Source organism: Engraulis encrasicolus, chromosome 22 (assembly GCF_034702125.1).
Source record: "Engraulis encrasicolus isolate BLACKSEA-1 chromosome 22, IST_EnEncr_1.0, whole genome shotgun sequence".
NCBI lineage: Eukaryota > Metazoa > Chordata > Actinopteri > Clupeiformes > Engraulidae > Engraulis > Engraulis encrasicolus.
This window is the reverse complement of record NC_085878.1, coordinates 42,895,531-42,909,269: the sequence shown is the minus strand read 5'-3', so window position 1 is coordinate 42,909,269 and position 13,739 is coordinate 42,895,531. Positions and strand designations below refer to the sequence as shown.

Genomic DNA, 13,739 nt, shown 5'->3' with positions numbered 1-13,739 from the left:
TGATTTAGCCATTTAATAAAGCTATTTTAACTTTTTTGGGAAGAGTGCCTTGGATATTTCGTCTCTTTTGCATCCTATTTTTTGACCAAAGAGCACCTTCGGACTACCAACTTAAAACGCCGTAGCCCTCCAACTTTTCCTATTGTTATTGATGTTAATGTGTTTAATCTAAGACAATACCCTTAAATACTGTACTTTCAGTGTCACATTGTTGTCAGATAAATCTCTCTCTCTCTCTCTCTCTCTCTCTCTCTCTCTCTCTCTATCTCTCTCTTTCTCTCTTTCTCTCCAGGGCTCCAGAGTGCGACCAATTTGGTCGCATATGCGCCCATTTTTTTCAATGGTGCGCCTAAAAAATATTTTTAGGCGCACCGGTGCGACCAGCCATCAACAAAATCAATTACCAAACAACCGTTTTAATGGACATAAAAGTAATAGTCATTCTACAGTAGTGGCCCATCATCACACAATAAAACGTGTCGATGCGGTCATTCCTTCAACTCCGCTGAACCACCGGTAGCTTTCTCCCCCTTCCTCGTTCACAGGCAGCCCGACGTTTCAGAATAGAATGTTCGACTTCGCTCAACTTTCCGAGTTCACATGTGCCAGCGAGTTTTGTGTTCTCAACCAGGCGAGTTTTGCAACGGACGAGAGAGTTACAATCACGGTAAAAACAGCAAAATGACTTGAGGATATTTTAAACACGAGAGTCACAATCGCGGGGAAAAACTAAATGGCTTGAGCGGATATTAAACATTACCACACAAAAACGCAGACGGGTGCGGATAATTGCCCTTTTCAGCCGTGTGCAGAGCTGGCCAAACAACAGGTGACGCGCTAGTCTGTCGGGACTTCACGTCGCTGCAATTTACTCGCTACTTGCTCACTCGCCTACTTGCCACTCGCTCTGGGTGATTTTGTTTACTGGTTGTCATGGTTCCCGCTGTCAGCGCCAATAACGTCCGTACGAAACAAAATGTAGGCCTACGCTGTTTAACGTTGATCGTGTGCTGTGCACAACCATGCATATGAGCCTTTGATGGTGTACACTGTATGTATTTTCCTCAACACTTTTAACCAAAGTGTGATGGCGTGCATAAGTTGGGTGGTCAGAACACCACAGGGGCAACGTCACCTGTCAATAATCTGTATTCTGCATTCCAATTGGTTACTCGCTTAACTCGCGTCGCTCGAAGATAAAATAAGTTTATCTCGGAACCCACCCACATCGCATCGCTTGTACTCTCCTCGCCTACTCGCCAGCGATACTCGCTGGAACACGTAGACATTCTATTGACTTCATCCGCTGAGCGAGTAACTAGCAGCGACGTGTGTGTACGGCCCTTTAGAGTTTTTTGATAGCGACTAGGGCAGAGAGAGAGAGAGAGAGAGAGAGAGAGAGAGAGAGAGAGAGGAGAGAGAGGAGAGAGAGAGAGAGAGAGGAGAGAGAGAGAGAGAGAGGAGAGAGAGAGAGAGAGAGAGAGAGAGAGAGAGAGAGAGAGAGAAGAGAGAGAGAGAGAGAGAGAGAGAGAGAGAGAGAGAGAAGAGAGAGGAGAGAGAGAGAGAGGAGAGAGAGAGAGAGAGAGAGAGATAGAGATAGAGAGAGAGAGAGAGAGAGACAGAGCGAGCGAGCGAGAGAGAGAGCGTGTCTGTTCGTAGCGCTTGCTAAGATACCACAATCATTATGCAGAGGGAGAGCGCTCAAAAACGGGGAAATAGACAAAACCCAATTCACCTCAGATTCCACTGTAAACATAGGCTAGGCCATTTGTGTCTAATGATTTTAAAAATCATGACATTTTTAGCAGGGTTTGTTAAAAAAAAAAACCTATCCATCCATCCATAATAATAACAATAATAATAATAATAATAATATTCTATTATTGTTGCTATTATTATTGCTACTGTTATTAATTTTAATTATTATTTTTTAAAGCTGAGGTGCGTGTGTGTATGGGGTGGTGAAAACATTTGAGTGCACCTAAATTTTGTGCTGGTGCACCTAAAAAAAATGTTTAGGCGCACCAGTGCAACCAGTGCAAAAAGTTAGTCTGGAGCCCTGCTCTCTTTCTCTCTCTTTCTTTCTTTCTCTCTCTCTCTCTCTCTGTCTCTCTCTCTCTCTCTCTCTCTCTCTCTCTCTCTCTCTCTCTCTCTCTGTCTATAGCTCCAGCTTGGCATGGCCATGGCCACCACCATGGAGGTCTTCCTGATCATGCAGCTGATCATCTGCATCCTCTTTGTGATGGATGAGTGGAGGAAGGATGCATGGGTTCCGCTCCCATGGCCATTGGCTTCGGTCACCGTGGCAAACCCCATGATGGTGAGTCTCGCACACATACACTCATATTGCTCCCTCTCTCTAATAGCATATAAATGGGTAGCCTAGCGAGCTAAAGCTATTTCATCCCTTGCTGAATTTGTTGGTTTGCGTACTAATAAAGACATGAATAGTCTGATTTTAATTGTAGGTGTATTCTAACACGGAGAGACAGAATATCAAAAAGAAAATGTAGAAAATAACTTCAAAGAAAGCAGCTGGGACCTCTACCACTGGTATCTCAGCCACTAGTAAAGAAAACTATTGGTAGCACTTGGCACAGATTTTGCAGTACACATATGGTAACTTTGCTTGAGAAGGAACCTGTGCAGGGCCACCTGAGGTTATGAGCTGCCGTAGACAGATAAAACTAAAATCAAACTGTTTGGCATGAACATATCTCACTGTTTGGAGGAAGAGCCTTACTGCCTATGATCCCAAGAACACCCTCCTCACCATTATGCATGGAAGTGGAAACATGGTCTGAGGGAGTGAATCCCAATATGCGGACTTCCGTCCTCCCTTGCTCACTTGCCTGCTTGTGACCTCATGATGATGTCACTGACGACAGAAAATGAATTCAATATCTTGCAAAACCACAATTCTAATGTCATTTTCTCATTTGCAATTGGGATGGTGAATGAAAAAAAGTCCCCCAAAAGTTGTTGTGGCTAGGCTGACAGCTGGGAAACGTTATTGTTTTCTTCACGGAGTCGGGGCCAGGAGGCAGAGTGAGGCCACAAGCACAAGTGGAGGACAGGAGTGTGCATATTGGAATGCACACAGGATGTTTGTCTGGCCAAGGCACAGCACAACTTCATAGTGTCAACATTAAGATGAAGGGAAACATGTATCATAAAATCCTCAGTGCAAACATCCTTTCCTTCCCTCCACCAGTAGACTGAAAGTGTGCTGTGGATGGGTCTCCCAACAAGACAATAAGCCACAACATACAGTCAAAGCATCAAAGGGGTGGCTCAAGTGGAAGCACCATAGACGTATACAAGTAGACTAGAGGTCACCGGCAATTTGGGACAGCACTGGAAAACGGCAAGTGCAGCCTCCATCTTGTGTAGGTACCTTCAGTCAAGGTCAACTCCCACCTCTGTCCAAAACCGGACTAAAATTGTGTGAATATGAAGTGACACATTAGCCTGACGTTTCAAATCTGGTCATTGATTAAATATCTACTTAAATCATATGAGTCGATAGCATGCATTTTGAGATCTGTTAATTATGTAGATATTTAGTAACACACTTCAACCATTGTCCTTGTATAGGGTGTTGATGGGAATTTTCACATTTTAAAGCAATTTTTGACAGAGAGGAGCCACCTTTTCCATTCATTTACATGTCTCAGGTCTACCTCCAAATAATGACTGCCAGGATCGTTGTGAAAAAGGGGTGGGATCATCTCTAGTCTAATGTTCTATCTCTATGGGAAGCACATTAAAGCGATGGTTCGGAGTAGAATCACTCTAATGCCATTTGAACCGTGACACCCATCCACCTTTACACCCGAAGTGTTTTCTGCCGCAGGCTTACATCAACAGAGTTGCCGTGTTATTCGATGTTTATTCTGGATAGCTTGACTCAAGCGCATATGGATCCTGGGCACCGTCTCCAAACTTTCCCCACAAAAATAACATGTCATGACACCAAACTTCTACAGTATAACAAATGTGGTTTGTACTCACAAAAAGATGAATTTGAAACTTTGTACATAGTCCAGGAGTTTATTAGTAACAACACACGAGACGATTAGCTTTTCTGCTGCTAAACATCCGTCGACGTCACTTCCTCCAGCTGGGACTTTCTTTATTGTAAGGTTTGTGTTTTAGTCCACAGCCAGGATATATGCACGAGTGTGGCATCGTCTTCTATTTATTAAACGTGGTAAAATTTAAATCCGAAGTGGTTAATTTCTAGTTGTAGCGCAAGCTGTCTTTTTGAGTTTTCCGACTTCCGGACTCACGTGTATTTGTTTCCATCAACAAAGTCCCAGCTGGAGGAAGTGACGTCGACGGATGTTTAGCAGCAGAAAAGCTAATCGTCTCGTGTGTTGTTACTAATAAACTCCTGGACTATGTACAAAGTTTCAAATTCATCTTTTTGTGAGTACAAACCACATTTGTTATACTGTAGAAGTTTGGTGTCATGACATGTTATTTTTGTGGGGAAAGTTTGGAGACGGTGCCCAGGATCCATATGCGCTTGAGTCAAGCTATCCAGAATAAACATCGAATAACACGGCAACTCTGTTGATGTAAGCCTGCGGCAGAAAACACTTCGGGTGTAAAGGTGGATGGGTGTCACGGTTCAAATGGCATTAGGGTGATTCTACTCCGAACCATCGCTTTAAGGTCATGAAGTGGCCTAGAGGCCTAGACAGTCTCCAGACATGCACCCTATAGTAATCGTATGGAGGGAACTCAAGCACCCATTTGCCAAGCCACAGCCACTACATCTTAATGATTTAGAGATGATCTGTGAAGAAAATTGGACAAAATTCCCTTCGGATGTGTGCACAAACAGTGTCATGAACTTAAAAAAGTCTGACCTCTGTCCTAGAGAGCAAGAGCTTGTCCAGTTAGTACTTTGTATTTCATTGAGGGGAAATAAGTATTTGACCCCTCTAGCCAAAGACGAATGTAATTAATCTATTCTTTAATGTTATTTTCCGGATTTTCTTTTTGATATGATCAGTCTGTAACTTAAATGGTAGGTCCATTCTAACATAGACAAAGAATGTCTATCAGTTGACAAACCAACAAATTCAACAAGGGATCAAATACTTTTTCAATGCGCGAATTTGCTCTCACTCTCTATGTCGTCCTCAGACGAGCCTTCCATCGTTGCTTCCAGTCATCCCGATTCTCCATACATCTTTTCAGTTCACTGGTACTCTGGGCTCCTGCGTTTTTCTTGAGTATGTCCACATATGTTAGTGTGGGACGTCCTCTTAACTGGCACCCACGTGATGGTTGCCACAGCACCAGTTTGCTGGCTGGCAGTTCCTGGTGCCTTTGGCAGTGTCCTGCAAGTCTCATTCTCCTTACAGCAATCTTCCCACTCACCCTTGGTATTCCCTCATACAGGGTTTCGTTGGTTACATGTGCACTATTGCTGATGTTAAGCACTGCACGAAGCATCCTGATGTAGCACCCATCAAGGGACCTCTCCTTTATGGCAGTGAATGCTGGACCCTTAAACCAACCCTAGAGACCGGATTCTACTGTTGTGTAGAAGAAGCTAAGTTTGATTTGACAGGGGAGATTGGAGTTCAATACACTGGCCAATACCGTTCAGGGCCCTTGAACTGTTCTATTTGGGTCGAGACACACACATGCTTATTTCTCTACAGATCCAGGCCGCAACAATATCTTGCTCCTTACTTTTTTACATTAAAGCTAATACTCAACTGTGAACACCATTTGTTTGTTTCAGATGTTCCACAATGGAGCTGAAATCAACCCTGACCGATCCTTTACCCCTGCTCTGTTCCAAGATGAATTTCATGAACAGCTAGGTAAGAAAAAAATATATACAAATTACCTGTATATATTAAAAATGTGCATATACCCTTCCATCGTTTGTAAACTAATTTCAGGTCAGATATAGAATTATGTGGTCTGCACTGTTAGTCTGTCAAGATGAAATCAATTAAATTAGTTATTACATTGTGTATTGATATTTTGCAGAATGCGCCATGCACTTAAGATTGTTCTGTCTTGCACTGATGTCTCTGCAGCTTACATGTAACTGTAATAATGGTTTCTGTTCATCCCTCCTCCTGCAGATGCACTGGGTGGATCCCATGATCTGTGGCGCTATGGGCACCGTCATGTACGACTTCATGCTCTTCCCTGCATGTGCGGCCTGGCCGTGAGGGTAGCCCCTTTTAAAGGCAGCCGGCCTCTGGAGCAGGACCCTTGTGGGGAGCTCAAGACCCAGGCCCTATACTGTAAGGCTGCCACCAAGCCAGGAGAAGTAGGGGCCTTATTATAGTAGCCCCCTGCATCCAACAACCCAGGTCTTCTCCTCCCAGCAATCCAGCTCTCCTCCCAGCAATCCAGCTCTCCTCCTCACCAAAGCAAAGTCTAGTTCTAGCTGTGACGTCACCCTCACAGGCACCGATTGGTCAGAGGGAGGAGTCGTGTGTGGGAGTTGTGTATCACAAGATTTAAATCCCTGTACAGTAGTGCGGACATCACATTTCTATACAGAAGAAGACCTGCACGGGACAAGATCAACAACGACACGAGAAAATGGAAGTGAGAAGAAATCCAGTTGCCCCATGGACCGATGCTGAGGTGTATGTATTCCTGAGCTTCTTAAAAGAAGAAAGGGTTCAGAAAGCTTTGGACAGAGCTGTTAGGAATGGAAAGGTGTTTGCGGAGCCAGTCCAGCACCTAGCAACACACGGCTCCACCAGAACAGTACACCAGGTCAGAGAGAAGTTGAAGAAGCTGAAATTCGACTATCGCGGGACAAAGGACCACAACAACTCCAGTGGCTCCGACAGACGGCAGTGGAGGTGGTACGAGGAGATGGACGCCAGAGGCTATACGGGAGCCGGCCACTGAGCCAGAGGCCGGATGAGAACATGGACCCGAGCTTGTCATTGCTTAGGACAAATAACGGTATGTAGGCTATAGGGCATACAGTAATATTAGGGTTTATATCTAGGTATTTAGGATATAACATGTGATATGGTGATATATTAGCCTACACAACACGTTGACATTTGTTCATTTATCTTCACAAGATTCCGAAGATGTACTTGCCTCGTCTGCGACTGGCAACATACTAGAGGAGTCTGTCTTGGCTCCAGCTCAGACATCTTCAGCTCGGTCATCCACACAAATCCTTGTCATCCACGCCGTCTGGATCTTCTGGAGCTGCGCAAAATGGTAAGAACAGTAACCTGTGCTGTTTCGACTGATGTTTGCGGTGAAGACCAATTGTACAGTCATGCTCATCGTTTTTTTTCTTAATCATCGTTATTAGGGAGAGGAAAACGGAGGAGGTTGGAAGCAACATTATGGCTGAGTACAACGAGTAGCACAGGCACTTCATGCTGCAAAGCCTGGAGGAAGCAGAGCGTGACAGACAGGCGGAGAAGAGACACCATACGCAGATGTTGGCACACAAGAAAAAGCTGCACGATGACAAGACGTAATTCAAGCTCGCAACAGTGGTCAACGAGACCGTTCCAAAGGCATTGTCTGGGATGTCCATATAAGATGTGGATGTGCTCATGTGAAGATTCCAAAGCAAACCAAAAGTCCTGGCGACCCACAAGGTACCAAACTGTATCGATATGTACGACAGCTCAACATCCTCCTCCCAGTAGAGGAACAAGTTATCAGAAACCAGCTCTCCTGATGGATGCGATCTTCCCATGTCGCGCCATGCCAAGATCGAGTGGGAGGTGTTGCAGTGATCCATGCCTGGGCACGGGCTTGCTTTGATTGACAGCCTCCATCGTTTCTGGCTGTGGTAAGTAAAAAGCCAATGTAACATTTATGTTAACATTAAGGGTATTCTCTTAGGTTAAAAACCTTAAAGACCCAACTGTCAGTGTCGGATTGTCAGATGAATACGGAGAAAACCAAAAGATCTATTTTGATGTGTGTCTCTCTCTCTCTCTCTCTCTCTCTCCCTCTCTCTATCTATCTCCCTCTCTCTATCTATCTATCTATCTATCTATCTATCTATCTATCGCTCCAGCTGGGCATAGTCACCGCGGCGGAGGTCTCCCTGACCATGCGGTTGGTCATCTGCATCTGAGGGGAGGAGGAACGGATGCATGGGTTCCGCTCCCATGGCCATTGGCTTCTGTCACCATGGCACAATTCATGAGTTTGTGATATGAGAGTGAGTGTCACACTCATACTCACATTGCTCCCTCTTTCTTATAGCATATACAGTGCCATGAGAAAGTGTGGGCGCACTTATGGAAAATCATTACATCGCTTTATTTCTCGTTGATCTTTTAAAGTGGCAACTTCATTTTAAGTGCCCATATTTATGCATGTGCATATTTTTGTTTAAATCCACATAAAATTGTTTCTGTGACACCAATGAAAATTCTTCCACTGCTGAAATGTTTCTCTTTCCCTACAGTTTAACATATGTTAACATGAAGTTGATACTTTAAAAGCTCAATGAGAAATAACCCAATGTAATGGTTTTCCAAAAGGGCGCCAAAACTTTCTCATGGCACTGTAAACGGGTGCATCAAAATAGGGGGACAGCATGCTCCTTGAACTCTTTTATTTGGGTCCAAACACATGCTTATTTCTCTGCACATTCAGGCTGCAACAATATCTTGCTTCCTTACCTTTTTATGTTAAAGCTAATACTCAACTCTGAACACTTTGTTTGTTTCAGATGTTCTACACTGGAGCTGAAATGAACCCTTCCAGATCCTTCACCCTGCTATGTTCAAGAGGAACTTCATGAATCACTGGGTAAGAAAAATATATACATTAAAACATTACTGCACTGAGAGACTCTAAATAGGTGAATGTTAAATATGTGTAAATTAATTTATATGTGTGTATGGTGCTAGACACCTGAATTTCTTCCTTCGGGATAAATACATTTCACTCTACTCTACTCTACTCTACATGCTCCCATTGTTTGTAAACTATTTCAGGTCATATATAGACGGATGTGGTCTGCACTGTTAATGTAATACCTAATTTAATTGAATACTTCTTGACGCACTGTGTATAGTATTGGTGTTTTGCAAAACGTGCCTTGCACTGCATGTCTTAACATTATGTCTTGCTCCGATGTCTCGGCAGCTCACATGTAACTATATGGTCTCTGTTCTTCCCTCCTCATGCAGATGTTCTTGGCAGGTCCCATAATCTGTGGTGCTCTGGGCGTCGTCATGTACAACTTCAAGCTCTTCCCCAGCATTTGTAGCCTGGCCGAGAGGGTAGCCACCCTGAAAGGCAGCCGACCTCTGGAGCAGGACATCTGCGGGGACCCCATCAAGCTCAAGACCGAGGCCCTATACCGTAAGCCTGCCACCAAGCCAGGGGACGCAGGGGCCAGCCAGAATTGTTATGGTAGCCCCCTACCAGCCACCCAGCTCTCCTCCTCCCAGCAACTCAGCCCTCCTACGACCTACGAACAAACCGACTAACACAATCAAGACAGCCCTTGCACATCAGTGCTACGGGGGTCACAGAGCCACTAACATTCAGACTAACAGCACTGACATAGACAAGGGCATAAATACACACAGTGTCACAATCTACACTCATTACAGGGCTGACCTAGAACAGTCAACTTGGACATACATGTTTTTTCATTACATTTGATTACCGGTCTGATCTCAAAAGTTTTGTTTTTTATTTCATTTCTTCTGTTTTCTACAATACAAGGTGTGTGTGTGTCTGTCTGTCTGTGTGTCTGTCTGTGTGTCTGAATGTTCACTGCAGCTTTTTATTTTGGGTTTATATCATTGCAAAGCGTGTTTGTGTTAAAGAGAGTGTGTGGGCCAGTGCAAATTGTTTGTGTGTGTTTGTGTGTGTCTGTGTGTGTGTCTGTGTGTGTGTCTGAATGTTCACTGCAGCTTTTTATTTTGGGTTTATATCATTGCAAAACGTGTTTGTGTTAAAGAGAGTGTGTGGGCCAGTGCAAATGGTTTGTGTGTGTTTGTGTATAGAATGTGTGTGGTCCATGTGTGTACTGCTGGTGGTGGAGTTCTAGACTTGGACTGAGCATTGTTCTGTACTGCAATTGGGTGTTGTGCCTTCTGCTGACTTCGGGTGAGTACTGCATTGAGTGTTTTCTTCTGCATTTCAGTGACGGTCTCTTGCTTGTTTAGCAACGTCTTTTATTGACTTCCTTGGCCACTGAAGGAACTGTGCACCGCTCTGCCACTTGGAGCTTTCAGTTAGGTCTTCAGGACTGGCCTAATGTTGTCTTCCATATTCACTGCACCTGGAATTCCATCCATCACCAATCTCAGTCAGTGCTGCTCCGGATCCTTAACTTTCACGCTTTATTGCACCTGACATGTTCTGGCTGTCTACAAGGAGGTGATGCCACTTCTTGATCTTTATTCTGCATTGCTTGTGGAAGTAGTTCTTCATCCGTGCTGCAAGCAGTGCTATGCACATCTTCGCCCTTGACACGTTCACCGTTGTGGTCAAGAGTGTTCAGCTTGGCCTTGGCCTCAACCATTCTCACAACGACACCATGGCTGCAGCTCCACAGCAGGTAGAGTAGAGTAGGGTAGAGTAGAGTAGAGTAGAAGCTTGGCTTACACCTCTCTTCTGGTGTTTGTTCTTTCACTCGGTCTCCCAGCGAGTTCTGGCCGAGGCATATTTCCTCCTTCTTGGAGAAATAGATCTCCGCTGATGTCTGAGATTGGTGGTGAACTCTGGGTATTGTGGACATGGCGGACGTAGTCACCCGGGGGGCTGGTCCTGATGTCCTGGCTGGGCGTTTTGAGTGGCGGTTGGGTCCACGGTTCCTTCTGCTTCCTTGGGGTGGGTGGCCAACAGGGTCAGTGGAATGCCTTACTGTGCAGGCGTGAGGCAGTCTCGCTGGAGTGCAGAGGAAGGCGTTCAGTGCAGTGCTCACCCATGATCAGCTGGGGGCACTGCACCCGGTTGTGGTCTGGGACGGTACATGGTCTGGATCATGGGCTCCACCGCCAGCAGTAGCAGTGGTGTGTTTGAGAGAGTGTGTGGGTTTGTGTGTGTGTGTGTGTGTATAGCACAGGTGTGTTTGTCTGTGCGTGTGTGTGACACTTTTTTTTTTTTTTACTGCAGCTAAAGCTTAATGCATGTGTTGTCATGCAGATGATAATTTTTCTGATTTGCATTACATTTGTCCCCCCCCAGCTGTATTTGCTATGATATGAAATTGACTGACTGTGTGGGTTGTGTTTTTTCTTTTTTTGTGGTACAGAAGACTGAAAATTTTTCAGAGGCGTATGGGCTTAAGTCTGAATCTCTCAGCTAGTCCATACACCACAGACTGGCATACCCTATTTATTTAAAAATGTAAAATGATGAAAATTTTAAAATTGCATACATTTGAAGGGAAAAGAAAAAGCACAATTTCTGGACACAGAAGACTTAAACTTGTTTTTTTCTTTTTTGCCTGAAATAGTTGAACCATATCAGCAAATGTAAGCGTTCTAGCAATCAAAACTTGGCATAGCAGAACACACGCGCACGGGCTTAGTAGGTCAATATTTGTGTAATTAAAAAGATCCAATAACTGCATATTCTATGGTCTGACTGCACTACCTGGAGGTTCAAGAATCAAGAATCAAGAGCTTTTATTGTCATTGACAAATAAATTTGACAACGAAATTGCGTTTTAGAATACACTGTACATGTACCCCAGGGCCGCTGCTCATACGGGCGCTGCCACAGGTTAAAAATGTAGTGACGCTCAGTGGCCAATTGTATACACTGCATATTAGATCACATAAAGTGTCAAATCTCTTTCAGTACATCTCTTCCCTGGTTTAATTGGCACGTCCCACTCCAGTCATTTATGTAATGCATGGCAACGGGTAAAATGCATTTGCTAAATCTAGTGATTGTTTTGTTAGAAACAGGCCAAGGCGTTTTGCCCCACTACACTGGTTATAAACAATGTCTAGTATTTTGGTCAAGACAGAGTCCGTTTTTTTTGGTGTTGCATATTCATGTTTGTTCTGCAGCTAAGACTGAATCCTCAAAGCAGTCTCCTCCTTGGAAATGCAGTCCTTCTTAAGTAGTTCCTGTAGACACAAGATAAACATGTATTAAGTTAAGTCACAGTATGGCCAGAGTGGGTATTGCAGCTGCTAATTGAAACGGCCTGTTGCCAAATAAGCTCTTTTCATGAAAACGTACTAAGTAATCAACTAATATTTACTATTATGACCAAAGTACAGCAAGTTTAGCAGCTAAAATGTCTATTTCTGGAAATTCAAAATTGCGGAAATGGAGAAGATCCACCTTTTCATGTAGGCCTATGAAAACAGCAATTTTCTCAGTCATAATGAATACTTAGAATTTAAAGGTGGTGGTATCTATTCATGAAAGGTAGCATTTGTGAATGATCATCATGGATTCTGAAAATAAACTACTAAGATTTTCACAGTGCACCTTTAAGATATGCAAGGTTGCCAGGTGTTAAATGTGGGTATGTTCCCCTTCCCAGAGAGTGAACAGGGAGACAACACAACGGGTACTGCTCCCCTCCCTCACTGGAAGGTTTGCTTTGGCACAGACATGGAACCCAGTCTTCAGACTAGGTACTGAGCTCTGGTACTGAGCTAGGTTGGCTAAATTGCACCCATAGAATAGACTTCACATTACCAGCTAAACTGTACTATGTGGGACGGGAGGCAGTCTACCGCCACCAAATGGACGAAGGCTATTTTAGTCCTACCTAGTTTTACTTTCTGCGTGTTTGCTTCAAGGACATGAATCAAATGTCTTTTTTCACATTGGACTGACTGAAAGACTCAGGTGATTTATTCAAAGTTTGAATGGCTTGTGGATAAAAGCTTCTCCTGACAGACTTTCCACATCATCAGTCCTCACTGCACACATCAGTGGTGGAAAAACCACAGAACAATTGCACTCAAGTAGGCTAAAAGTATCTTTACTTTGCATAAATCAAGTAAAAGTACATGTCTGAAAATGTACTCAAGTAACATCAAAAAGTATTTCACTTAAAATATAATTGAGTAAAAGTACTTAATTACCTTTAATTAGCCTTCCTCTCACAAATTCTTTTTAAAAGATTTTTTTCTTGGTCTTTTTAACTTTATTTATGATAGGACTGTACATGTGGTGACAGGAAGCGAGTGGGGAGAGAGAGACGGGGAAGGGCCGGCAAAGTACTTGGGCCGGGAATCGCATGGTAGACGAGTGCCCTACCCGTTTGCCACGGCAGGGCCTTCTCTCACAAATTCAATGTTTCTTTTTCTTGAATATCGTCCTCCATGACCTCTATCTCTTGCTTAGTAGGCTACCAGCCATCATCCACCGCATTGATCCAAGGAAGGAAGCACAAGGAAATTGGTGAAAATATTGTGCACAATCCTGGGAATTCCCTTTAAAGGTGCACTGTGTAGGATGTGGCCAGAGTAGGACTGGGGGTAAAAACTCTTCCTGCAATTTAAATCATCAATTTCTCCACATCAACAAGCAATGGCATCGTGCGTAACCAAAATCAGTGTTGGTGATGTGCGTTCTTTCAAAACATTCTCCATGGCAATGATAAATGACATCACACGTTGCCACTGTCGGCGCCTTATCTGTCGCTTCTGCCTTACCTATCCATACCAACAAGCCACGACATCGTGGCACCAAAATGTATCTTAGTGACGGGCAGGCAATTGCAGTCGCATCGGAATCGAATGAAGATGAGGAATATAGCGAAA

The 13,739-nt window shown here is 44.0% G+C and overlaps 1 long non-coding RNA gene across 1 annotated transcript; it reads left to right on the top strand.

Moving 5' to 3' along the window:
* Positions 1 to 2,195: 2,195 nt before the first annotated feature.
* LOC134439197 (uncharacterized) lies at positions 2,196 to 11,947 on the top strand. The gene is made up of 9 exons (XR_010032723.1): positions 2,196 to 2,320; positions 5,765 to 5,846; positions 6,117 to 6,960; positions 7,086 to 7,230; positions 7,328 to 7,819; positions 8,051 to 8,197; positions 8,714 to 8,793; positions 9,177 to 11,607; positions 11,731 to 11,947. It is a non-coding gene; the product is annotated as an uncharacterized LOC134439197 (long non-coding RNA).
* The last annotated feature ends 1,792 nt before the right edge of the window (positions 11,948 to 13,739 follow it).